We start from the raw sequence: 23,909 nt of genomic DNA, 5'->3' as shown, positions 1-23,909 counted from the left end.
TTGGGACTAATGACAAGCTTCAAACTTTAATTTAACCCTTTGATGCCCAAGATTTCTCTTCCTTTTTGTCTCTCTGGGCATCTTGGGTTTTAGCCCTACCCACTTCACTTCTGACACCAGGGATTGGCTGTTCTGCTTTGGCACAGACTCAGTGCAGGTGTTACCCGTGGCTGCAGAGGAGCTCTGTCAGCTGCCCTCCACGAGTTTCACCCTGCCCATGTTCATGAGCTGGTTGCACCTCAGAGATCCCCTGGCCGTGTAATTTGCTCTAAGGCTTTGGAGTCTTACTTATCCACTCAAGTAATGCGGCTTGAAAGCATTCTTGATTTGCAGACTTTAAAACCCCATATTTTCACCACCACTACACTAAAGAGCTTGTTCCTCTGCCAGGCCTGAGTTGTTAAAACACTTTGCCTTTTTTCTAGCAGTGGGCTTGTTCTCAGGTTTTAATGTCTCCTCTAGTTTGGGGTTTATACATGTCTGAATGTCATGACACCTACAAGCTAGCACCAAATTCCATGTACAGGTAATCTCACTGAATTTGTCAGTTCAAAGACCTTGAGATGCCCAAAAACCTGTGGAAATGTGGTTTTTTAAGTTTGGTCTTGACAGAAGACTTGGCCAGAGAAGCTGGACTGCTACACCATACGGAAGCCCTGATGATGGATATAAACATGGAAGTTCCAATTCCAAGGAGCTTTCTTCCCAAAGCTTTTAACTGACATGCCTTACACTTAATTTTGTTTATGTTAAAAGCCACTCCTAGAGTAGCCTTTACAAAACCCAATATGAATAACACACTATCTGATGAGAAGCTACACCTTTTACCACAGAAGAGAATGAGCTCACTTGTGTGTTTCCATGGAAGACAGTGTTCTCTGCTCCACACTCCTCACTGTGACTGGCAGTGGCACAGGGCTGCAGCACCCTGCCCACACACAGGAGCTCCCATGTCTGAAACAAGACAATGCAAAAGGAGAATTTTAGTAGCAAGAGAGAGAGAACAATAATGTTACAGTACAGTTTTTCTTCTTATAGTCAAGGTTGGTTTTTTTTTTTTTTTTTAGCTTTGTAGTTCTCATATTTCTGCTAGATCTTCCCCATCTTTGAAAAGCAACAGGTACCAGATGCTGACAAGATAGCACTGAACTAAGCCTGGAAGCTAAATTTTCTGATTATCTTTCATATAATGAGCATCTGTACTTTTTAGATTTATTTATCTAAACAAGTACCTCCATTTCCTTCTGGCATTTTTTTCTTCATATTATTGGCTGACACCCAAGTAGGCAAAGTATTTCAGTGCCGTCCCATTTCTAGGTTCAAATAAAAATTAAAAAAAAATAGAAAGAAACAGTGTAAGGTTGATCACACACTTGTTATTAAGTCAAAGCCGGATTCAAGTGTTTGTGTGAGGTAGAATTATCTCATTCTTTTTGTCTGTGTCTTTCTGTGATCTACCAGTCAAGTATGTGATTGGATTTCAGCTCAACAAAACCTTAAATTACACACCTATTGTGCCTGAGCTAAGCCTAGTTTCACAGCACTGGAGAAGGCTCCTCACTGCTCTTTTGGCACTGTTCGATCTGGCTTCTGCTATCATCCGCAGGTTGATGAATGAGTAATAGGATTAGAAAGTCTCATCTCTGAAATGCTATAATTGTCACATTTGGTGAATTGACAAAGGCTTGGGTGATGGAGAGGTGCTCCATAATGTAAAGTCATACATTCAATCTGCACTCACTGGCCAAGGCTAGGAGAATGGGAGGAATAAAAAGAATCCCTTCAGCTCCCCATTTGTCCAACATACACAGATATCTCACCCTCTAAATTAACCTTTTATGCATGAGTTTGTTGGAAGGCAGAGTGCTCTCCTTCTTAGAGGCTCTTATCTCTCTGGAAGGAAGATTATATACTTGTTGATTCTTTGGTTAGTGCACAAGATTAAAAAGTCTAGGAGGGCTAGAGCAGGGGGCAGATTTTCATGTCTACTCCAGCAATCTCCAATTCAAAACACCAGGGGAGAGATCTTCCCCCAGGCAAGCAGAAAAGAGCAGCTCAAGCCACGACTCAACAGTTGAGGACCTGAGCCTCTGTTTTCATATGGGCTGTCTTTCCTCCCACCACCTCAGGGTCAGTAGCACACTGCTTCTGACAGAAATTCCACACTTTGCTCTCTGTAGGCCCACCTATATCAGCCAAGATGCATCTGAAAATGGATAAAGTTTTCAGTGGCTCCTCTTCCAAGTCTCTTCTAAAAGGGTAGATGTCCAAAGAAATTTACAAGCCAGGCTTGGGTAGAGGTGTTACTAAGGTACACGGGGGACTTACCTGCCTAAATGGCTATGTGAACATAGTAGTGAACAGCTTAACAGCAGAAAACAAACAGAAGGAAAAAATAGGTTTTACTTATCCTTTCTCCTATTTACTATTTTAACTTTCACTGCTTACAAGCAGTGGTTAAAACCCTGTTTTCAGATAGAAGAATGGAGAATTAAAAAAATATAAAGGAGTATTTCTCAATTCCAAACTACCATCAGCACTGCCTTCTCCTGAGAAATGGCTTCGTGCCATGCATACAAATTAACACAGAACTTTATTCCTGTTCACCTTTTAATAAAAGCAAATTTCAGAAGCCAACATCGCTTCTGCTGAAAGAATGTGTCCCCAAATGCTCTACAGATGCAGCATGTGAGGTCAACATTCACCATCCCCTTTCTCTGTCAGTGTGAGTTTCACTTTAATTACGAGTGCATGTTTTGCACATTGTAAAACTACCCCTGGCTCTGACCACCACAAGAAAAAGAACATTTAGCTCAGGAAACAGTAGCTGACCCTGTCTGCTCTTTTTCTTCCTTGGCATCAGCTAAGACTATTAACACCTTATGTGTGTTGCCTGTGTGTCCCACATATGTGTGCTCTGCATCCATTTCATGCAGTACCTGTCATAAGTGCATACTCAAAGCTGCCCACTGGGAATTCTCTGCTTTGTTTGACTCCTCTTCTTGCTGTCTTGCTTAGCTATTGAATTCATCTGCTTGACAGAGAAACCTTTCTATGTATCAAAAGCTTTGTCCTTGGAAAGCTGTGACATTAGACTTAAACACATAGAGGCCTTTTTCACCTCCCAGTTCACTTCCTAATTATTCATTCCCAACAGAGGAAACCAGGAGAAACCTCAGCAGCCAATGTAAACATTTTGTAGTGGAAGGCAATTTTTTTCTCCCCAAGAGCACAGTGTGGCCATGACAGTTGAGCTCCTTACTGAGAAATTGCTCTGGCTTTTGTACAACATAAAAATGGCAAATAAGAACTTTTTTGAGGAAAGAACTAAAACAGAGTAAAACAGACCATTTGATGGTGACTATTTTGCTCTGAGAGTCCTTTGCCAGCTAATTTCAGAGAAAAGGTCCAAGTCTCCAACGTATGTTTCATTTACAATTTTCATTTTCTTCCTCCCCAGATCAGAGCAGCTCTCCTACATGCTCAACTAGTACCTTATAATACAAGATAAGATCACCCAGTAGATGTTGCTTTAGAGATTTTCCACCTAATGTGGCCACTGCTCTAAGGAATCACTTTCCACTAGACCAGTGTCTCCCTGCGGGAGCACCTTCCTTCTTTTCACACACTCAAACTGAGATGGTCGCCTTTCAGAGCACTCTGTTATTAATGGAAATAGGTGCCCTGTGCAAATAATTTGCAGAACCAGAGCTACAGCCAATATTTTTCCAGTCTCACTGTAACCTTAACTGCAACACACAATATTGGCCCACTCCCAGGAACTGTCAGTGGGAAGCAGCATACAGCAACAGGCCACCCACTTACTGTTTTCTTAGAGAAAGTTTGCCAGGAGTGATATGCAGCTTGCACCACTTTCCTGAAACGTTTCCACACTCCCTGAGCCTGCGCAGGTCTGCTCCTACCAACACCTCCCATTTCAAACTGCTCTGCTCCACCTCCTTCCACACAGCCCAATCTTCTCCTCCAATTGCTTCCTTTTTCCCCATCACCTTTTCCTGGCTCCGTGCCTCTCTTCGCGCTGTTCCTAACGCCTGGGACAACCTCTGATTAATGTTCAGCAAACAGCCTCCTCCACAGAGCAGACCACACCCAGCATGCTCTGTTTCTCTTATGGGCATCATTCTGTCTCGTGCCTTCCACCTTTCCAAAGAGGAGGCTCTGACTTGCTCAACAGTGAACAGCACCCTTTGTTTCTTCAAAGCTACATAACAGTTTGTGAGTGTGCCACTCTGCAAGTGCCACCAGAGCTTTGCATGCCAGCAGTCAGTGGGACAGTTTTACACAAAATTAGCCAGTGTCATCTCTAAACCAAAGAAAAAGTACAGCATCAACCCAGAGCTGCACTGTGCTGTAAGAGTTTTTGTGTGCCTTTTAATAACTACTGATAAATATCATCACATCACCTGGTAACTATTTGTTTGAGAACTAGTGCCATGATATTATTTTTTCTTCTCCCATTATGCCAGGAGTCACTAATAAATGGAAATATCCCCATAGCTCTGTAGTTAAGGAATGAATAACACACTGGCAAATAAGTCACTTTTGTGATCTGTTGCTGTGTATTTTTTTCTGTCAGCATTTTAATTTATAGGTAAGTTACTCAACTAGCTTGCTTAGGTGCATTATGCCATATACCTGTCACAGTATTTTGCAAAATCTTTATCCAGGAATCATTGTCATTGATAATGGAACATCTAAAATAAACTAAGAACAGAACAGTTTATTTTAGTAACTGAAAATGAACAAATACAGTATAATTTTTAGCTTAGATGGCTTTAAACATATATTTGACCCCTTGGGGCAAAATTTAACTTTCCTTGTTTGAGAAAAGGTGAGCTAAAATGGGAAACATTTGAGTGACTTCTCACTGTATTAAATTCACTTTTCTCAAGACCAGCAATACTCCCATCATTACACTGTTTCTGTATTAAAATCTAATTCTGAAAGTTTGACAAAGTACATGTTTAACACAGGTCAGCAGTATATTGACAGGATGTTAATTTTAAATTGTGTCAGCATTTCCTGTCTTGAGTGTTAATGTCAATTAGCACCTTGCTGCATAACCTCCAAGTCCTCCCTTATTACCGGAAAGTGGCAAAGCAACAGCAAAAGCACTTCTATTCAAAACACCACTCACTATCAGCCAAACAAAGAGCTGTCATAACAAAACCAGCGAGGGGAAAGTGCCTAAGCTGCTATGGATTTGAGGTTAGTCTTGGCCTTAGTCTTCTTCCTTATTCCTGATATTAAAAGTATAAGTGTGCCAACTTGGAGTGAAAGGCTAATTACTTTTAGGCTCTTTGAAAAGTGTGTTACCATTCAAAAATCTCTAAGCCTGACATAAAGCCCTTGGCTTTAGATTGCACAGTGTTTAGCTCACTGTAGGTCACACATTAGTATCCTTAACACACTCTGAAATGTACAGTCTTATTCTGGGAAATGGGACCATTTCTGCACACCTGGTTTTTTTGACATTTCATACGTGATGTGGAAAGCACAAGTTCCAGTCTTCAGCATCTCAGTGACACCTCACTCCTGGGTGCCCAGTGAAGGAGCCTAGTGACTTTGTACATGTGTTTTTAAACCACTGTATAAGGACACCTTTATAAATGGCACAAAATTCTCAGCCTACTCTATCCTTTGACAGCAGTTCACAATATAAATGTGTATAAGAAAGTTGAGATGTATACACATCTAGGCCTGCTACCCTTTCTTGCATTTATCTACTCTGTAAAATTCAACAGTGTAGGCACCTAGGCTGAAAAAATCTGACTTAAGTGAAGCATAAGCTCTTCCATGATGTCACCAACCTCAATGCCCGTCTTTCTCAGAATATAGATGTGGAAAATAGAAAGTGTTAGTGCCTTTTCCATCAGCTCTAATCCCAGATCTTGTTGCTTGTTAAGACCAAAAAAAGAACAAGACAAGGATTTTCATCAACTATTCAATGTAAAGTCTAATGCTTTTGAAGTTAATTAGTGTTCACATTTTGAACAACAGCTGTTTACTTTTAAATTTGACTTTTAGTTGCAACTTTTAGTTATAAGTAGCCAGTCCTTAGAAAGAAATATTTTGGAAAGCACATTACCATTCCTCTTGACTATGACAGAAAATAGGAACGAGACAGAAGCATCTTACAAAATTATAAAGGATTAAAATACATTATTTCTATGCAAGTCAAAAGCTCGATGGGCTTTAGCATTAGCATTCTACAGTGAGCTACACACTTCTGCCCCAAAGTGTAGTCATTTCATACTAAATTGTACATGGCTTCTCACTGAGGTGAAGTGGGGCGTACTATGGGTGTGATTATCAGTGATTATCACCCTCTGTGCCCCAGGTGAGCACAGCCAGTGCTGGCAGTGAAATCATACCAGCACTTACTCCAGCAGCTCAGGCACTGTGTGTGGAAACCAGTTGCTCAAAGTATGAAACGCATTTCCATACTCGCCCCCAGCAAGCACCGTGCTGCTTCGGTTCCTGCCTTTGTTCCCCTGGGCAGCAGCTCAAGGTGTGGCCGGCATCACGCAGTAAATCTCTTGCTCTTGAGATCTGCTGTAGAGATGACACAGGCATTATGCACAGACATTGCACTGGGTGCCTATGCCCTGCCAGATTCTAAACAAATTGGCCAAACAAATTAATGCCACACACCCTAAATTGGCTGAACAAATTAATGCAACACGCCCTTTGCACAAGGGTGTCTTTGAAGGCCAAAGACCATGCGTGTTACAGCAAGATGCATTCTACCAAATAGGGTGTTTCAAACAAATCTGTTTTGAGAGAAGAGAAACAGTGCATTGTAGTTTCAAGTTAGAGCAGGGCTTTCACACAAGAGCTTTTCAGACACCAACACTCTGTGTTGACATTTAATTACTAAACTCTTAAAACAAATAATTTGTATGAGCAAATACTCCTCAATCATTTCATAATAATGCAACTAGTGTTTCTTGGCAGTTAGAACAAAACCAGAAGCATGTTGAAATCACACACACAATGCCTTGTTCTGACATGGGAAGAGGTGCCAGATAGAGCAGTGTGAACCCTCCAGGCTGCGGGAGCTGATGGGATTCAGGAACTGAGTGCTGCAGTTTTGTTCCCAGGGGCTGGCAGCAAATCAGTCCCAGCAGGTTCACTTGGAGGTTGGAGTTTACTGAATTTCATTTTCCAAACAACCCTCCCTCCTGCTGCTGAAGGTCCTTTCTTCCAACAAGCCCCAAACCTCCCAGCAGAGGATTAAGGGAGTGTGCATTCTTGAGGCTTGTTGGGCAAGAGAGGTTGCTGGAAAGGCAAGAGCCTGGCAGAGGAGCAGTAGATATGTGCTTTTTGTTGCTCTGCATATGCCATGCACCCTAATCAATGGAACATTTCCTTCCACCTGCCTTTCAGTGTGATCTATTGCAACATTTGCGCATCTCTGCTACCAAGCAGCTAAGCTCAAAACCCATTCTAACCAACATGCAAAACGGACACCTTCAGTTTCTCGTTTCCTCTGTCAAAAAGTCTGACTCGGTGCAGCAGAAAATACTGGAATGGTGATGGTCTTCTTTAAGTCCTTTTTCTCATGTTGCTCTCCTTTTTTCATGAAGCTCTTCAGGACAATGTCTAAGACTTCTCAAGAGATTTTTCATCCAGCAGCAAAATTGCTCCCCTAACACATGGTTCCACATTCAAGACTGTCTGCTTACCTACATAGTCCTCTTTGTATTTGGGTCTTTCATGAAGAGTGATGTTGAAAGGACATTAAAAGAAACAACTAACTTTCTGATGAGATTTAGACCTTTTAAATTTAAAGATTTAGAGATTAAAAGCTGCAGTAAAATAGCTTTGCAAGTAGGAATCACAGCTTTGGCTTGCTGTGTTTCTCCAGGTCCAAGCCTCATTAATATGTTACTATACAGCATCTACTAGCTAAAAGATCTCTGCAACACAAGTGGTGTTGGGTGTTTTTTTAAAGAGTTGGGAGCTCCCAAATTTAATGGGAAATAGCTTTTGGTTTGAGTTGTGACACTGAGATCAACTAGGGCCCCTCTTTCCTCATTTTCCTTCCCTTCTTGCACTTCCACCTGCCTACTCCAAGTCTTCCCTTTACTCCCTTCTGTACTCTAATCTCCTTACAACTTTCTCTCCTTCACACAGTAATCCTGCCACTCCCCAGGCATCTTCTTTCATGTGCATATCCACTGACACATCCCCCCTCCATCACTGTAGTGTATCACTCCCTCCTGTTTCTATGTAACTGTCCTGCTGCTCTTAAGTAAAACTAGTGAATTAGAGTGGAAACTTGAGAGACTACCCATTTAAACAACCAGTTGAAGCAGAAGACTGTTTTCAGTGGTGAAGGATCTGGCCTAAGTTTAAGGCCCAGACTTTCCTTAGGTTATAAGGAAAGGTTTCCTAAAGGTTATACTGGAGAAGGCTTCTTTGTGGACACTTCACCTAAACTGCCATCTTGGCCAATAATACTTTAATAATATTCCAGGTTTGTATTAGTGGTCTCAGGCTCACTACGCCTTCAGTTTGTGGACCTCTTAAATACAACGATTGTGCCAGCATCTTGCCCTCCTCTCTAATTAGGAGCCACCTATTGTGTTCCATTTTTCTCTCTGAAAATCGCTGCTGCAGCCTTGCTATCAGCTCAGTATCGTGCCATTAGTCAGAAGGGCAAACGTGTGGCGTCCTTGACATGTCAGCCAGAAATGTCTGGCCCCCTTTCTCTCCAGGGAGCCAGCCTATAAGCTCTGTAATGCATTTAACCTCTATCACCTCAGGGAGTAAGAGTCTCCACAAGCAGTTTGCTGCTGCCCCACCCCTAAGCTAACTCATTTACCTTATTTTTCCTTACAATGTTGAATAAATTACACTCCACCCTTTAAAAGTTATTATGGTTAGTATATGACTTGCTAAAGAGTTGTTTATAATTCCTGTAACTCTAAATTATAGCTTTAATCTCATAACACAGAACATTAATAAACATGGCAAGGCGCTTTGAATTAATAGCCTAACTTGTATTCACATATTTAGACACGCTTATATTTGTATACTTCTTTTAGCATATTACAACACATAGGCCAGATTCTGATCTCCATGTCAAAGGAGAATGAAAAAAATTGAGAAAAATAAAAAACAAGACGGAGAATAAACATTATAGGCATCAAAAGAAGGATAATGCTTTGTTAAAATTACTAATTTCTATTGCAAAACACTGAACAGCTGGCTTTCACAATACATCCACAAGCAAGAATTTGATCTGAGTTTCTGTTTAGTTTTCATTTGGACAGGCTGATCTTTAAAGACAAGTGTATTCTTTCTGCAGTCCTCAAAGGTTTATTAAATTTGATAAAGGCCATATCCCTTGGCTGTTGATAGTTGGTTCAATAATGAATCCAGCTGCTTAAATGTGAATGCTTAAAGGAAGACCAATTCTTCAGGCAAAAGATGTGCAAGAGCCGATACTGCACAAACACTTGGAAATTCCTTGTAAAATTAATTCCCATTTTTATGCTTATTAACTTTTCACGTGGTTTTTGTATATTTGTTTTATCAAATATTCAAAGTGCAAACCAGGAATGTCCACCCTTGCATGAAAAATTATGAGGACCCATGGAAAACACATTCCAAGACTGCAAACCCAAGAACTCACAACTAGAAATGTTATTATTCTTGACAGGGAATTTCTACATATAAACCAAAAAATATGAAGTGTCATGAGATTTTCCTTAATTGAGTTATGCCTGAGAGAAATGACAGTTGTAGCCATTTGGAAACCACAAGTTTGAAAATGAATGTGTTTAAAAGCAAAACAAAACACAAGATTAAAAAGGCAGCCCAATAATCTTGAAATTTCCTGAATTATTCACTGCATCAAATAATTTTCATAAATACAATAAGGAATGCAAAAGCCTGTGATTCTGGATGATGGAAACCACAGCCCTGCCACAAGCCAGGCCACATCTCCCTTATTAAAGCCAACCCTGGAGTCTCAGCTGTGTGTTCATGGTAGTGCCCATGTGCATGCCCTTTGCAGCACTAAACCCTCATTTCAATGGTTTGGAGCCAAGCAGGTCAACTTCTTACTGAGCAGCACTCCACACATTTCTCAGAGGCATCACCACCTGGAGAAATAGCTTTATTTCTTGCTATGACCAAAGAGAGAAATATTTCCAGATCTACCTATGCAAAAACCATTTTTTTTTTTTTTTTTGGGGGGGGAGGGAGAAGTAATATTTAATGTTTTTCACTGCATCATCTTGGATTTTATTGGTTCAACTATATTAAAAAATTTCAAGCCCTCTAGCTAAGTGACCTTACATAAAAATTGCAGCTTTAATTTTTGGGAAATTTTGTAACCAAATTCTTCATTTTAGTGTGTTTGTACAGAGAGGAGGACTCCTAGTTGTGACTTTTGCATGCTGTTGCTGGCAATACTAATGTAAATTTTGAACTAAACTCGGTACTATTTATTAATTAAATCAACTCCACCCAATTCACACAATAGTGTATATTAACTGCTATCTGACTTGGAAAGATCAGTAAATTAATAAACTACATTTGAAAGGAAAAAGAGGTGACGTGCTCTGAAAACATTATTGACAGTGCTAGGATAAGGATCTGCATCAGATCTTACTTTAAAGCATTTGGCCTCAGGAGGGAGGGTTTAGCAGTTGAAACTCATCCTATTCCATCAGATAGATTAGTCCAGGGCACAGGAGTCTTTTACAGCCACTGTGAGAGTGTATTAGCTACAACCTGCTGCTGGGAAATGGCCACAAGGAGCTGGAAGGGCCTGTCTTCATGCCCATGACCAGTTACAGAGATCTTTAACATCCTCCAGCCTCACATTTTCTGTCCCACTGCAGACCACAGTCGCTGGAGGTAATGGATCAATTCTTCCAAATGCAGACTGCAAAGGTGAGAGTGGAACTCTGCTTCAGCCCAAGGGAGGCTTTATCAGTACCCAGGCAAGGCCAGACAACTTCCACAAAAACAAAGAGATGAACTAGAGATTTGGAAATAGTGGTAAAAAACCCAACAGTGTAAAAAGTGACTGCTTTTAGGGACAAATAACAGTAATAACTTTGCAGTGAAGTGCAAACATCTCAGCTGACAGTGACTTGGGCATATTTATCTTTCATAAGATGGCAATCAAGCTTGCTGATGTGGACATAAAAAGCAAAACAAAATCCTAGAATATGAGTCAAGGCATGTCAGCCCTGGAAAAATGGGCCAAGTGTCTGTACCACGTGGCCTGGAGAATTGGGTATGGATCTCCCCACCCAGGGCATCAGAATTAAGGCAAATTCAAACTGAAACAGGCATAGGAAAAAGGAAAGTAGGAAGTTCAGGGGCATGAAGAACATATTCTGTGACAGGAGGCTAAAAGCCCACAGCTCAGCTAGGAAAAGAAGGCTGCTGTCTAATTGGTAAATATGTACTGAATGCTGCATGCAGACACCCAAAGTATAGAGAAATTATCCTTCATCTCAAGGAAACAAGGGGAATAAATGACCTGGGGTTGGGAAAGCTGAGAATGATAAGAGGAACAGCACAGGGCATATAATCACAGTATTTGAAAAAAAGAATAATGGATGTTCAAAGTTGGGTGAAGCAAGTTGTTACCGAATCTGTGCAGCCCATCAGGAACTACAAGAACCCTGTAACCAGTTGGGAAATTCTGGTGTACTCACGTAGAGGAAATAGAGCTTGGCTTGGAAAGGCAAGTAGGACAACTGGTGAATGAAAATTTCTCCTTCTCCCAAGATGGTGGGTTCAGTTTTGCAACTGAAACAACAGCATCAAGATGTTCAGCAATAACATCCTTTTAGGGTGTCAGAACTAAAGATATGACATATTCCAGTCTTAATGTTCTTACTGAGGTAATATTCACACAAATATTCTGATTATCAGTTTTCATTTAAAAATAAAATAAAAGGAACATCTCAAATGCTGAAATGGTCAGTAAATGAACCCTACTTCCCCAATTTTCTTTTCCCAACTGCTATGAAGTGCCATTAAGTTGGTTTACAACACTGGGCAAAAGAGATTTTCTGCTTAATAAGGAAATACCTAATAACTGGTCATAATGCAAATTACATTAACCAGTGGGGCCATTTGGCTCTAAATTATCATAAGCCAGAGGATTTTAGGCCTCTACTCTTTAAGAGGTTTTCATTTCAGGAGTGAATCAGTGCTAAAATATTATACTAAGGATGGAAGAGTACATTGGGTGTAAATTTGGACACCAGTGAACTGCTGGAAAAACCTTTGTGCACGCTATTCAGCACTGCGGGAAGACTCAGGACACCCTGGTTCAATTTCCCTGCTGTGCCTTGGAACATTCCTTGGACACCATGGACAAAATAGGGCTGAACCTCAGAAGCTGAAATCCCTACAGCCAAGACTGAGGGCAGAGAATAGCAATTCTGCAGACTAACAGCAAAGCAGAAGATAAAAATTGAGAAACAAGAGGTCTGCATGTGGAATTACTTAACCAGTAATGGCTAGAGTCCAGTGGAAATAGAGATCCAACAAAACTTTGTTTTGAAAACAAAATATATTTTTAAAAACCTACCAAAATCAGTTTTCAGCAGTTGCAGTTGAAGTCATTTCAGTTTTGAGCAAAGATAATTTCAAACACTGAAAAATGTGCCTAGTACCTCTATCAATGCAGTTTGTATTGGTTGAAGTCTGCTGTTAATTCCCTCTAGAGGGTTTGAACACTTCACTATATTTAAACAAGATCGGGATGCTTCAAAACTTCTGTAGGTAAAGAAAATAATTCCCAGGTAGTGGTTCTGATTCAGATCTCAGCTCCTTCAAATCTCTGTTCTCAATCTATCTTGACTTATTTCTCTACCTTCTGCACAGATAATTTAGGCTTAAATAACAATATAATAAGGAAATAATAAGAAAGAAAAGTAAAGTAGAACTACTTTAAGCTCACATACCTCTTAGAGAATTTCAACTTTATTTTGCTAGTAAATGCCACTGAGGGAAAGCAGAGGGAAACTGTATTTCTGTGTTGCATGACAGCCATCTAAACTCTTCCCTGCCAGCTCTGCTCAGCCTGTACAGTATAAACCACAACTGTTTAATTATCATGTGTTCCGCCAAAGGTGCAGCCAAGGCTGTTTATAAGGAAACTGAGACAGTAAGCCAAATTTCATTTGCAGATCAGACACGCCTGCTAGCAAGCAAAGCCAAGTTTTAGGTACAGATGAGATCAGTAGTTCTGTCCTCCAGGGAAGGCGGCTGCACCTCAAAAATTAATGAGTAATTTTTCAAATTGATGTGAGGTAAACTAGTTATTTTCACAATTAAGTGCTTTACCAAGCATTTAGGAAATGGTAGTTTCTCATTGGACGACCATTTCTGAGGTTCAAGTGGAGAAGATACAATGCAAACCCAAGGTTATATCAAATCTGTGTAACCACTGTGTGAATACCATTGGGACAACATCTCTGCAGGGCAGGGAGAGGACATTCCAGATTATAAAGACACTGGAATCCAAGCTGAGCAGTTTTCCTGACCATAGTAAATTATTTTGCTTGCTTGCTATAAAGACGACCTTTAAATTACAAATTGTCCTAATAATTATTAGTTGTTTTCCTTCTGACTCCTGCACTGGTTTATAATGATAATCAATACTTCCCTGTTGCACTGATGAGGAAATGATGACTCAACACATGAGACTGGCCTTGCTACTAACCACAGAGCCAGCAACTACGTGCTACTCCACTTCTGTTCTCCTAGCCCACTTCCAAGAAAGTTCCTTCTTTCCCTTCCCTTTCTGATGGGGCCATCTCTGAAAAACTTTCCTAAGCAAAAGTCTTCCAGGGGGCTCCCTTGTCAGGAAGACTGTGGCTTTTCTTGTGATAATAAGATATGTAATAATACATAGACTTGACAAACTGAACTCACAGCATGCTGTTGGGGTTTAGGTAAGGTTTTATTCCTCAGCCAGCCTTATTGTGTTCTACCAGATAATCAGTGCTTAAATACTGGCTGATCCTGTAATCCTAATGTAAAGTTCCCTTTAAGGCCAGAGGCAACTTTGCCTGCAAAAGATCTGCTCTTTTGCCCACAGATAGACATTTTAATGAATTTCCATCAGTTTTCACAAACCAGCCTCTCAAAGCATTAACTTCTAGCAGCTACTTGTGAGCAGCTTCATACATTGCAACCCACAGCATGCTTCCTACTCATATCCAGGACAGACACACAGAATGTCCTGCTGCATTTCCTGCAGTCACAGGTGGAACAATGTGTCCATACTGGAAACCAGTGGAAATCTACTCCTGTAACAGTGTAAATGCCAGCTTTGTTGTTAGTGCTTCCTGTGCTGTTTATAAAAGGAAGATTATTGTTGTGTTATGTTTGAATTGTATTTTGGGGGTTTTATTCATCTGTATAGCAAAGAAAACACAAAGTTTAAATTGACCTGATTTGGAGTGGACTCAAAGTTTCAGGTTAAAAAACCCAAACCAGCACATAGAAAACAAATACAGCCCTAGCAACAGAAATGAAGGGCCAGCTATCCCTATTACACTGAAGACATCCACTTTTATTACATTACATATGATACAAGTCCTAGCTGTCAAAATTCTCAGGAGCACCTAAACAGATAATAAACAATCAGTAAAAGACTTATGGCTACATGTTTTTCATAGTATTGAAAATCACCTGGGAACCATATTTTAATGGAAAATACAGCTTGATGGAGACAAGCTTCATAGATTTATGAAGAAAGTGCAGCACAAATCAAATGGAGGGTTTAGCTTTCCAAAATGATATGGAGGTGCTAGAAAATAGCACCAAAAAAAAAAAAAAAGGAAGAAAGGACGATGAAGGGCAAGCAAAAGGGAAGGAAAGAAGTGCCCCTCTAATGATTTATGCTGTAGAGAAGGAATATGCCTACTAGTGATCCTGTTACCTTTACTGCTCTTTGTGATTGTTATTCTTCCCCTAAGAGAGGCGGTCATGTTACACACTGACAGAAAGTTACACCTCTTCAATGTGATTTGTCCACTTAAAACAACATTTATCATGTTGCCAGTTTATAAATCATTTAGGCCAACTAGATTAAGGCTATAGGAAGCCAGCACCCCTAACTGATCCTCATGCCAGATAATTCAGAGACCTGCATTTGTTTACACTAAACCTTATCAGCCAAAATAGGAGAGTCTGGTGCCAGGTGAACTCTGGTTCCTTCATCTGAGTGAGAACACGGGCCAAGGTGCACTTTTAACACACTGAGAGATAGGCTCCTGCTTTGAAGAAAAATGTACCTACATCAGTCCACACCATGCCAGTGTCCTGGAAGCCTTCATTGACATGGACAGCTCTTCCTCTACACTTCAGAGGAGCAGAGTCTCTCCACAGAAATAGGAGACAAGCTGAAGAGGTTGAAGGTTAGCTCACATATTTTATCTATTTTGTACATAAGCATGTAGAAAATGTCCATTTTTAACCTATGAAAGTATGTTGTCCCCTCGTTGAATAGAAGACACAACCCCCACAGTGCTTTTTGTTTTGTGTTGTGCATAGATTCCAGTAAACTGAAATAGTCAAACTTGAAATTGGCCTTTTGTCCTATTAAAACTCTTTGGACACTAAGAGGAGGCTGAAATACCAGCCAGGACATTTGATCCAGCCTGCAACACTGGCTACAGTTACCAGCTCACATGCATGCAGCACAACAGCTCGTACACTGAATGCAGTTCCCAACTTAAAGTGGGATTTTAATTTCTCTTTGAATAAAGTCTCCAAGTCCACACTTCTTATGGTGCTAGTAGATAAAAAAAAAAAAATTTAAAAGCTAAACATTAAAAAAGGGATGAGCTTTGGATCTAGAGGATTTCAAACTAATTGAGAAGGAATTAATAACTTAGGTTTGATGATATTTACGTGTGAGACATAAATACGTCTAGCGCAAGGGAAGAAGAACTGCAGGGACAGTCTTCACCCTAGAGGTGATTTTTTTTTTTAAATCCACAAGGAAAAAAAAAAAGCTACCCTAGTTGTGTAAAATAACAACCAGCCAAAGGTCTTCTGCGAGATCTGGAGGGATGAAGCTCTTCATGGTTTTGTGACTGTTGCTGTTTTTAAAACAGCAAACCCTTAGGCAAGCAAATTGCTCTTAATCCAAAGTACGGGAACACTATCACCCTATTCACTAGAGATGACCCAGGATGCAGACTTAGCACACCATACTCCTCTCCACACAGCATCACAGGGCTCACTTCTGGTTTTAATTAAAGGCACATGGACCAAGGGATCAGATTAAGACATAAAATAGATCTTTTCATGAAGGTGAGGCATAGCTGCCTTTGACGCATCATCCTGAAACACAAAGTAAGCTATGCCTTGCCACAATTACCTTCACAACTAGGGACTGTTATTTTCAATCATCATGATTGCTCTTCTTTCTGTACCTAATTGATTTGAATCCCTCCATTGGTTTACTCTCTTTTCTCCCTTTGGCATCTTCTAAATTCCAGGTGTGGAATTCAATCCTATGCTCTTCTTGACAACAGCTAAAATTCAAAGCACTTTTTGTTAACATGCACTTTGCCAAGGAGTTTTTCAAAGATATGGTGATTATTTCCTGAGGATATGGCCATACAAAGATACTTGTCTGCCTCTGACAGCCTATTGTGGAGAGGGACTAATATTTTAACACTGAGAAAGGTTAAAAAGAAGCTGGAAACAGCTGATTTTTCCAAACCACTTACTGATTTAGGAGCAACCAGCTCATGATGCCCTAAGTCTGTTTTTCAGAAGTGCTCAATATAATGACTTTACATACCTAAAGAATATTGACTATTGACATGGGGATTTGGATATTTATTGTTTGGGTTAAACTGAAATGAGAGCTATCCATAAAAATGAACAGAATAGTAATGAATGAAGAAAGACAACTCACTTCTCTGAAGAGTGAAAGAAACCCTAACAGCTTCACAAGAAAACTTCCCTTCAGTGAGAATGACATTGAAGAGTGGTGGTCTGAGACCTCCAACACCCTCAAAGTTCAGCAAAGGTCTGTCTGCATCACCGCAGAGAGAGAAGTGATCAAAAAACCTTATCATGCATAAGGTGTTCAATGTTTGAACATTTTCAGTGGATCCTGTTCAAGGCAAACTGGATTTTAGGGCAGATGGATGCCGGGTCACTGTATATTGCTGATGATGGACTGTTAAGAAAGCTTCTGGCAGAATGAATTCAAGCAGACAGGAGAGGACCTGATCTGACATGAATGGAAACCCATTCATGGTTCTAGGGGTGAATGTACATCTGATACAGGAAAGGAGATACTGACACAAGGGTAGGGACACAAGTACAGTTCCTCTCCAGCAATGACCCTGAGCACTCACATGCCAGACAACAACAGGAGCCACTAAACACCAATTCCTCCAAAATCTAGTTTGGAAATGTGAAATATACAGGTTTCCAGATTCAGGGCCTTTGTCTTCTATTATTATTTGATTTTTCAGGCTATGATCCACTACATTTGTACAGGCCATACAAATACAAGTACAAGCCCCTACAAGCATTTGATAAATTGCCTCAGATAGTGGGAGAAGCCATATCTAGGGAAGGCTTTCTAGGTATGTGTAACAAAAAAAACAAAAACAAACAAACAACAACAAAAAAAAAACCCTGCTAAACAAGATTGTGGTGTTTAAGCTACTAATCGAGGGATGCACAGCTTCTGTGTAATTCTGTAGAAAACAGCTTGTAGGATTTTTACAAGGTAGGAAAATTCCCCTGCAGTTCTAATAAGTTATATATCAAATGCACAACTTTCAAATGTAGAAACCTCTGAATTTAACACATCATTGAAGAACCTCTTGAGCGCAGAAGATTCAATGGCACTTTTGACCAGAACCAGAGCACACAGCAGTTTCCACAATGGGAACTTCATTCTCCCTACTGAACTCCCTCACTGCTCTCCCACAGCATCAGACATTCCTCTCACTGCACACCCAGAGCACTGCATGGAGCCAGTGTCTCTGATCCAGTGTGCCACAGCCCAGCCCAGAGGGGCTGCCCTTCATCTGTACAAACCTGGAGCTCTGGCTACACCTTTGAAGCACACAATAGGGGTTACAGAAGCTTTTAAAGTATAAATGGGAGAAAGAAAAGAGAGAGGGCTCAAATTATCAGTACAAGAGAATAATAGAATGACTTTTTTTCTCTTTTTTTCTCTTTTTTTCTGGAGAAATCACTGAATTTCTTTTCACAAAGGACTCATGTAATAAGTTAATTAAATAGATGCCCTACCTAAGATATTTAACATTAATTTAAATTCAGCATAACTCCACTGGCTTCATTTATGCTTCTCTGTACTTACACCAGCTATGGACAGAATTGAACACAGGAGTTTAATAGCTCAAATTCATTTCAAAGAAATGCCAGTATAAACCACCTGCCAGATGCTTAGTCTGCAGGTCTGTTTCTGAATTTCTCTAGCCTCTTGCCTTTCTTCATTACACTGCTACTGAGCTTTTTCTTTCATATGGGAGCTATTCCCGAACACTGAATCACAATGAATTACAAAACCTCCATCCTCTTAAACTCAGTCCAGGACTTGACTCTGGATTGAAGGAAAGCTCTTCCTTAGGGTAACAACTGTTAGATCAAAAATAAATGACCAACAGCAAATAAAATCGCAAGTAAAAGGGGAAGGGCCCTTTCTCCTGCCATGACTATCTGTGGTCTGACACTGCTCCCCTGAACCCAAGTGTGTGTCTGTCCCTCCTGCAGCTGTGTCTGCAGAGAGCCTGGGCCCTTGGTCTGTGGCTGGAAGCAGACAGAAGTCACCCATCACAGCAAATCCCAACAACAAGGGTTTGTTCTCATCTACTCCACACAGCACAATGACCCAGGAAAAGGGATGTCAAAATCAAATTATTACTGGTCAGACCCACTAAGAAAAGACATGGTGCATCAGACATACCAACAGCAGTGACCGTGCTCAGAGAGGTGGAATGTGATCTGCAGCACATGAGAACTTGTGTATGAGAGCACAACTTCCCAAATTTTGATTTATCATGTAATAGGAAAGATTTATTGTGAAACCTTTTCCATGTGTAATAATTTCCCAAGAGAAATTAGTTCTATTAATAGAGACTTTTAAAAAGCAAGACTTGGAAAAGCTCTTGGGAATATATACGCACTATAGGGAAAATTCCTGCTTGGGAATAGCCATTATTCAGTGACCTCCCAAGTCTTTACCAGTTTCAATTGCATTACTTTTAAAAGCTTGGTAGTGAAATGCTGCACAAAGTGACATGAGTTTTCCTACTCATAACTAAGGCAGAAAAAGTATTTTGCAACAGAGTTAAACAGACTTCACAGAACAAGAAAAAGAGTTTGCTTTGTTTCATCTTATTTTACTGGGAAGCCACTGCTGCTTGGTTTAACAATTGACAAGCCTTCTCAGGTGATGGGAGGAATGAAAAATGTGAGCAGTTAAGAACCCCTGATCACTGAGAAGATATTTGAGACAGAGAGCTCGATTAACTGCTAGCTAAGAGGCAGAGGAGAATATCCTTGCTTTTTGCCACTGTGTTCCAGCATAGCAAAGATACACACAAGATCCAATCTTGCATCTGGGTCTGAATTTCAGCAGCCACAGCTGGGTAGGAGTTGACATTTAATTTGTCAAGGGTTTTTTTGTAATTGGTTAATACTAATACACACCATAATCCTCAGCCTGCCTTCTCTGAACTCTACATTGCCAAGAATGTCACACATTTTAAAACTACTGCAGCTACTGTGTCTCTGCTGAAAGAAATGCACACCAAAAATATCCTTGTAAAATACTGGTTCATAATTACATCCTACCTATGCATGCCCCAGCAAACACACGGATTTTGTCTTAGCCCTTTCTGGATCAAAGTACACAAGATTGTATCTGCTATGGCAAAAAGACACAGAAGAAATCCTTCTGACCTTGCTCTCTTGTGAATGGGAGGAGCCCACTCCTCTCCACAACACCAGCCGGGATGGAAGAGAACGAATCCTTTTGATTACTCAGACAAAAATTCCTGTGGATCTTTAAGTCTGTGCCTGCACCCAGCATCTGTGCCTGAAAATTTGCTGGACTGGGAACACTGGTTGTGTATCCTATTGCAATCAAAAAAAGGAAGATTCAGCAAAATTCAGATAACAGTTTGGACCTTTCACACAAATCCTGAATTCTAGGTCTGAATATCTGGCTTGGGTGCATGTCTATTCCAAAAATATCAGCATGAGTAAGATGAAAACTAGTGTTTATCCATCTTTAATAACAATTTCTTGAACGACCTGAATGCAAATGGACATTAAATGCTCTCCTGCAATTTAAAATACTCTTCCAACCTCTTCAATTTGGCCTCCCAAAATATCAAAGCCTTCTACTTATTTTAGGCCTCTTGGAGATGTGAGTGCTGATCATGAACAGATCAGCCAGAGGGTAGAAATAAGTCATGGAGAAGAGCAAAAATTCTTTCAATAATTAATTCAAATAAATGTAGACTATAGTGAAGATTTCTACTAGGGAAAAAAGCACCCAAAGAATGGAAGAATCACAAAAATTTTAGTAAGTTAGTACTCCAGAATTACTCTTCCATACACAAAATCAGAAAAATATCTATTTTTTGATCACTCCAAAGTTTGTCACTGCTCATTTCAAAGGAAATGGTGTTGGTCTATTATTAAGACTAACAATCACCAAAAATTGAAAATATCTGAAAACTAGGTTTGTAGCTGAAATAAATTCAACTTTTACCTTAACTCAGCCTACCTAATAACACATTTAAATGCTGTATTGAAAAATAACTTCTGAAAAAAATTGTCAATTTACCTCGGAAGAAACACAAACAACATTTTCTGAATTGGACATCTCTTTAGCTCCTGCCTCTGTAGAACAGAAGGAGAAGAGCAAGTCTGCTAGGGAAGACTTTAGAATGACACTGTTTCACAAAAAGAGTCCCTTCACAGTTTTAGTCTCATCCCCACAAAGTCTTTTAAGATAAAAATCAGTTAAAATGTGTGGTAAGTATTTAAGTGAATTTAAATAGTCTTATTAGTTTCTGTTCTTAATGAGAATTCAGTTAGTATCAATCTACCCAAATTCACAGTATTTTGTTCATCAACCCCAAATTATGTGATTTGAACCATCTAGGGATCAATATATGTTTATTTTCCCTTAGGATTTGCACCCATTCCGCAACAATGAAGGAGCTCCAAGATCATTAGAGGGGTTAAATGAGGGTACTCCAAGAGAACAAGAACAGCCCTCTACTACTAATTTTACTCGTAGTCACACAGTCATATCCTCTGAAGTTAGAGGCACACATATGTAATCTGGGAAGTCTTCCAGATTTCTCTTTAAGGAAATGAAGTTCCCATCACTGGCTGCATTAAGAAGGGCATTTCTGTTTTTCCACCAGGCCAGCAGCAATGCTGAGTAGGGCTCTGAACACACACTTGGAGGTGGTGCAGTGTGCAGCCCTGTCCTGGAGCAGCTACCAAAGCTGTCATCACCATCCCCAGTGTGCTAAGCATCGTGGTTTCCCAACCCTGCCACATCACATGTTTGTGCACTGCCCTACAGCAAAACCCATCACGGAGCTGGCCACGTGCAGCACAGCTCTGATCCAGGATGTCAGATTTCAATGTCATTTTTTTAGAGAAAGCATAACTCTTTTTGATAGCTATTTCAGCTATTTTGACCTTAAAAATCTTCTTCAAAACACGTATTCATTACGTGAAGACATGTTCATCGCTAATGACAAAATCCAAAGAAAATACAATATTTCCCAATAACTAATTATCCATGGAGTAGAAGTATTCAGATAATGTGCTAATGCCACAATCTGAAACTGGTTTTCTTCCCTCAATTTTCAAAATTCTCATTAGTTCTTCTCTTGAGTGCCCAATTCTCCAGCTTTCCCTACCATAAATGTTAGGAGATATTTCAACAAACTGGGAATATATTAAGTAAATAAATAATAAATTTAAAAATCCATAGGATCATATCAAACAAATTAAGGTAACTAGAAATCTCTGTACCTTAGTATTGTACCCTTGTTAATGTATGATGGAGACAGAAAGAATAAAAATCAATATGAGGGCTAAATTGAGAATATTACAAGAGAAAAAGAAAATCTCACCTGCTGAATTATTTAATTGACTTATACAAAGTTATAGACATTTTCACAGGTAAAGACTGCTTCACTCAGCTGAACTAGCAAAGACCTTCACACCAAATGCAATGTCAAAATACAATATTCAGTGCATACTACATTTGCTTATGTCAGATTTGAGAATGTCTCCATTTCAAAATGTGAAGAAGATATCACTGAATTGTCAGGGTGTTGCAGAACTCTTGCCACTTGTTCACAGTGGAGTGTTTGGGATTAAAACATTTCTTGTGAATAAATTAATGAAGTAATATAAAAATTGACAGCTCAGCTATAACATCTGCTCATCCATAAAAAAGTCACTCCACCCAGCTGAGTGGGTGAAGTAAATATTACAAGGTTGAATTAATGTAGGTACTGATGGAAATATGACCTTTTTAATCAGCATAATTTCAAAATAAATTCCTAAGTAATAAAAATTAAAACACATATGCTATAATGAGTGGAGTGAGATGATCTGGATTAATCAGCCATGGCTGTACTCTTAAGTGGGCCTGCCCCATTAGTGCCTAATGTTCTTCCCTCCCACCTGCAATGAAACCCATAGCCACTCACATAGAAATCTTGATTGTGTAACAGCTTTTTGAGCCAGTATCCACGTGTATTAGAAATTATCTGAAAAAGTTCAGGCTATATCAAGCCATTTCACTTTTCAACAAAGCCCTCACTAATGACACAACACTGAGCAGCAGGGGAACACCAAACATTTGAAAAATTACCTGAAAAGAATCTGAAGTGAAAAAGATCTCACCAAGAAAGTTCAGCCTGCTGCTAGCTCAGGACATAAATGCCAACTCAACAAAAAGAAGCACCAACTGCACTTTAAGCAGAGATTTCAAGACATCAGGAAAGTCCAAAAGCAAAACACCCCATCTTTACTGACACATGAAGGCAGAGGGAAAACCGGTAAGAGCTCAGAATTTCAAATGTACAGGTGCCATGGGAAAACATGTTGCTGTGCAACTGCAAGGCCTAGTTTAAGAGTAAGTCCAATTAAACAAGAAAAACATTAAAAAACACAAACACAGTGGTTTGTTGTGCATTCCCCCTCCTTCAAAGGAGTGTTCTGTGAATCTGTCTGTTCACCTAATGGTTACAGGTGTGAGATGTAAATGTGCACAGAAACACCTTAATGATAACAACATTTCTCTGTCATAACCACATCAGAGCTGCAAATGCCCATGCATCTTACACCAGGGCCATTCAACTGCAGCAGCATTACAGTGCAAACTGGTTGACCTATGTATGTAATTTTACTATCTTCACATTCTCTTCTCACTGATATGCTCAGTGATTATTTCTTGTCTTTATCTTTTGGGCTTGTTTGTTTGTTTATTTAAGTGGTAGCAGTGTAGTGACCATGACAAATAGCTTGGAGGATTCCAAACAGCTGTGGTTTTCTTCCTTTAGCAGGTTTAAAGCAACTCTTTATCAGCAGCTTCTTCATTCCTGTGCCTTGAGAACACTTCCATCGCTTTGGGGTTTTTCCTTCCACGGATACACGTGGATCACTCACCCCAACGCTCCTCTAGTCCCATGATGGATCTGCTCAGGGATTGTCTGAGAGCACATCTGCCAACAGGACTGGCTGCAGTGGCCTCTTAAGGGCCACTCTCCTTTTCATTCACTTACAATTAATTCCTGGTGATGTGTTTTAAGAATGAAGCTCTGAGAAGACCACTCAAAGGAGTTCTGACA

At 40.0% G+C, this 23,909-nt stretch overlaps 1 long non-coding RNA gene across 6 annotated transcripts in view; it reads right to left on the bottom strand.

Annotated features, from left to right (window-relative positions):
- The window catches only part of LOC119705619, an 83,883-nt gene that overhangs the window by 37,866 nt on the left and 22,108 nt on the right, over positions 1-23,909 (bottom strand). For all 6 annotated transcript variants that reach the window (XR_005258275.1, XR_005258272.1, XR_005258273.1 and 3 more), the window contains exon 3: positions 850-954. This is a non-coding gene — a long non-coding RNA (uncharacterized LOC119705619). The remainder of the gene's footprint in view (positions 1-849; positions 955-23,909) is intronic.

This window comes from Motacilla alba, chromosome 11 (genome assembly GCF_015832195.1).
Source record: "Motacilla alba alba isolate MOTALB_02 chromosome 11, Motacilla_alba_V1.0_pri, whole genome shotgun sequence".
Lineage (NCBI taxonomy): Eukaryota > Metazoa > Chordata > Aves > Passeriformes > Motacillidae > Motacilla > Motacilla alba.
The sequence above is the reverse complement of the archived record's forward strand: the minus strand, read 5'-3'. Positions and strand labels throughout refer to the sequence as shown.